This window comes from Podarcis vaucheri (genome assembly GCF_965113315.1).
Source record: "Podarcis vaucheri genome assembly, chromosome: 17".
Lineage (NCBI taxonomy): Eukaryota > Metazoa > Chordata > Lepidosauria > Squamata > Lacertidae > Podarcis > Podarcis vaucheri.
Window position 1 is genome coordinate 12081194 of NC_138755.1, and position 4109 is coordinate 12085302.

General features: G+C 47.3%; 1 protein-coding gene across 1 annotated transcript in view; it reads right to left on the minus strand.

The window, feature by feature from the left end:
• Positions 1-3169, minus strand: part of RIMKLB (ribosomal modification protein rimK like family member B) — a 37907-nt gene extending 34738 nt beyond the window's left edge. Inside the window, exons 1-2 of the mRNA XM_082205086.1 lie at positions 3016-3169; positions 1910-2327 (exon numbers count right to left, since the gene is read on the minus strand). The gene's annotated coding sequence lies outside the window, so the exon portion shown is untranslated. The remainder of the gene's footprint in view (positions 1-1909; positions 2328-3015) is intronic.
• Positions 3170-4109: the final 940 nt, after the last annotated feature.

Here is a 4109-nt window from a genome sequence, read left to right on the forward strand (position 1 = left end):
ACTGGAGTGGGGGGGGGACCTGTTCTGTTGACCGCAGGGCATTGATTCAACTATGTCCAAAATTGTTTACTACATCCCATAGAATTCAATGGCAGAACTGAACAGCCCTTGTCTGGGTGGCCCTACCCCTTAATATCTCTGGCACCGGATTTTGTTTCTTGGTGTGAAACTAGAAAATTATTTTTAAGATTACTTTAAAAAGCTAAATTGTTTATTTCATGATACAAACTTTCTTCAGGAAAATCTTCAGCCACAATGATGATTAAAGCCAAACCAGACTTGATTTTCAAGTCTTGGGCACAAGACGTTTCTTTCACATATTGCCAGCGTGGGCAGGGGGCAATCTGGACAAGGATCCTGCCATGAACTCAGGAGAATTTAATCCATTGACCTCTATTGGGGCCCTGATCTGAAGATGGTGTGAGCTAATCTGTACCATGACCACAGCAAAGGGTTAAAGCTCCTTAATGTCATATTCTCAATCTGGAATGGGGGTGAACACTAGCAATTTCTAGAAGAAAAGGCTTGCTCTCAAGGACCAACTACATGACAAATGTGACATGTAGTTTGGCCCCTAGGCAGGAGCAACCCTTCCTATATGGCTGGGAATAGAAGTCAGCCTGATTGAATCCCACTAACCATAGTGGACAGGACCCAAAAGGTTAATTGCCACATAATGGAATTAATGTTCCTTACAACATATTCATTTAAATTACAGCCCAGTTGTGTAAATGTAAAAATAATTTAGCTAAAATACTACTTCAAAATGAGAAGATCCAGAGGAAGAACGGACAAGTGCAGAATTTCAATAAACTTAGGTAAAAACTTACATGTAAAGAGTTGGTTGAGACATAACACCAAAACATAGCTTGGCATTACGTGCATGAGTCTGGCTGGTCCCTCAGGCTCACAAACTCCACCTCCCATCTCCAGTGCCTTCTGCACAGCAATTTATAACCTCCTTTCCTAGTATGAGGTAACCCATAGTTTGCCACCTCATCCCAAACCAGCAAATTATTTACGCTTATCCAGCAGAATAAACCAAGTCCACATGCCTGAGGGCCCAGCCAGGCTTGTTCATATAATGCCAAATCATGGTTTGGTATTGCCTCCAAATCACCCCAATGAAACAAATACAATTCCAAACCACATCTCAGATACTGTAAACCCCATTGGTTGAAAACTCTGCTCCATCATCTGTATAAGCAAATTTTGGTTCTTAGAACATAAAAAATATTTGAATTTCCTTTCATTAATTATAGACTCCTTTCAGGAATATGCCTTCCAAAGTGGCTCACAAGGTGTTAAAAGCATAAAATGAAGCACAATTTGAAATTGAGCAAGCGTTAACACAACCAGGGAAGCCTGCATACAGCTGCATATTCTGGCTGTTCATCCTCTCTCCATTATAGAAACAGCCACTGCAGCCAGGTGATAAACTACACACTTCTTTGAAAGCATCCATACGTCAATACCACCACTACTCTGCATCCCTTTTTTATTTGCAAGACACCAGTCTGGAGAGAAAGGACTGTTTCAGCTACTGTGTTTGTCCAACTGCAGAACCATTTTTTTCCACTCACTTGTACAACTCACCCTTATTTTTTGTACCATTATACTAAGAGTCATCCCCTTATGAGATGATACAAGTTTCTGCACACCCATTAAGTCTGCATTCCTTTTTGCAGGTGCCAGCTATTTCCACACAAACCCCAAACTTGTAATGCACAAGGCAAGAGATACAAACCCTCTTTTCAATGTTTTACACTAACACACACAGTCATCCCTGCTTCCCCACCACCACCACGCTCACCATCTTGAGGCACGTCTCTTCACCACATAGTAGAGTGGAGGTGGAGTGAAACAGAACAGAGTGAATGAATAAGTGAATAATGGTAGTGTAACTTACCCAACGCTTGGGGGTGGGAAGAGCAGCAATATCCAGAGACTGTTGCTTCAATCTTCCTTCAGTGCAAAGAGGCTTTTCTTGGGACCTTCTCTCTTTCTCCCCACCCCACCCCAGGGAGGTAATCAAGTCCTCTCAGTGCCTTTTAGCTCTTCAAGCTTGGTTTGGTCACAGAGCCTCCATAAGAAAGAAACTGTCATGTGAACTGTATTATCCTGGTACCCCAATGAGTGATGCCTAACTACTGCTCTGAAGAGTAAAGAAATGTGGGGGGACAGATTTTATATTCCTTCTCCCTCTAATGAAGGTTGATAAAAAATAATCTTAGGTTCTGAGGATTCAAAGTACAGTAAACTCCTCTTGTGTTTCTGCTCTCTCAGAACTGGGCCCCTTAAAAAGCTGCACCTGGCACCAGCAATATCTAGGAAAAAAGAATGAAAAGATCCAGGTTAGTTTACTACACTTAAAGCTTCACACAGCGGTGTACAACAGAAGACAAACTACATGGTTAAATTCTCAAATTACTAAAGCCCTGTGTAACCTAAGGCAACTTCAAAGAGGGAAAGAAACTGGCCTAACAGAGCTTTACATTTTTGATACAGTTAAAAAGAAAAAATCTGTGCCTCGGCGTTAGTAAAAACTTGCATTCAACACCCACGTCTTAAACGGAACTACTGTCATACAGAAACGAAGTGAAGCCAAATTAATGTGTAAAACTGTTAAGCCCCTAAGAAAAGCAAAGGTCATTGTTTCAGGCACAGAGTTTGCTTATACGGAATAAGCAGAATAATTACTACAAAACGCACGTTAGCACACAAGTCTGCAAGGATATTGTATTTTCTATCCAAGCTACCGTTCGTTCGTTCGTTAAAAAACAGATATGCTTTTTTAAAGGTCCAACAGAAAGGGCTTTAAGATGACACAAGGCAAAAATACACTATACTCCCCACACGGTAGCTTTTGCACGTCGACACAAACGCCGGAGCATCCTGCGTTCAGACAAAGAATTATAAAATAAAATATGCACGTGCGTTCCCCATCTTGAACACAGAAAATGAGTCAGAAGCCAATATCACGTCGGCAGCACGGCTTTTACACGAATGACTAACCTGGTTGCTTCTTTCCGACTCCTGTTCCTCCTCCTGCGAACAGCACTTTGGATTTAGGGTTGGGGGGTCGGGGGGAGAGAAAGAGATGCCTCGGTCTTCCGACCCCTCCCTGGATTATTAGGGAAAGAGGGTTAATAAAAATAAACTAGGGGGGGGGACCTCAAACGGGGGGGTGGGGTGGGAGAGGGGGGAAGGGGAGAAGTTACAGCAAAACGAAGAGGGCTAAACCACCGCTTTGCGAATCCGAAGAACAAAGATTGGGGGTGGGGGTGTTTTTTTTTCCCCTCCCCTCCCCGCCCTCCTTAGTACCCTGCCCGATTATTTCCGGTGATCATGATCAATAATTGGGAGAAATTGCGAAGTAGGGCTGAAAACAAAGGGGGGGGGCGTAGACGGGTGGACGGAATCTGCCCCGCCCTCCTCGCGCGCGCTTTGAGGTGGGGGGGGGGAGCTTTCCGCGAGTCCACAACCCAAACCGTGAAAGTTGGGGAGGGGGGAAGGAGGGAGGGGCGACTTGCCCTCGTTTATAGAAGCGAGCAATTAATGCCTCCCTCCCCCCTCGACTTGAAAGGCAGGCAGGCAGGCAAGCAGGCAGGCAACCCACCCACCCACCCAGCTCCCGCCCGCTCGCCCCCAGAGGCTGTTCTGCAGAGCGAGCCTCCTCAGAAACCGCCTCACGGCCGAACTCTGCCTTCCCGACTGACCGACGAGCCGGATGAGGAAAGGATGGGGAAAAGAGCAGCGGGCGGTGGAAGGGTGGGGGGGAGTGGACAGACCTAAAGAAAAGGAAGGGAAAGGGTTAAAAGGGAGGGGGACGGGAGAAAAAGCGGGGAGGGGGGGAACCGAAAGACGCGGCCGTCAGCGCGCGCGCCCGCGGCGTGAGGGGAACGAGGGAAGGCGTCGAGTCTGTACGCGGTGAGAGGGTGGGGGGGGGAGCGGGAAGGGGCGCCGCCGCCGCCGCCCCTTTTCCCTCGCGCGCCCGTTGTCTCGAAGCCCCCCTCCCCTTCCTCGCAGCCAATCAGGCTCGAGGAGCGGGAAAGGCGCGCGGAGAGAGCGCGAGCGCCCCGCCTCCCCTCGCCGCCGAGCGCGCGCCC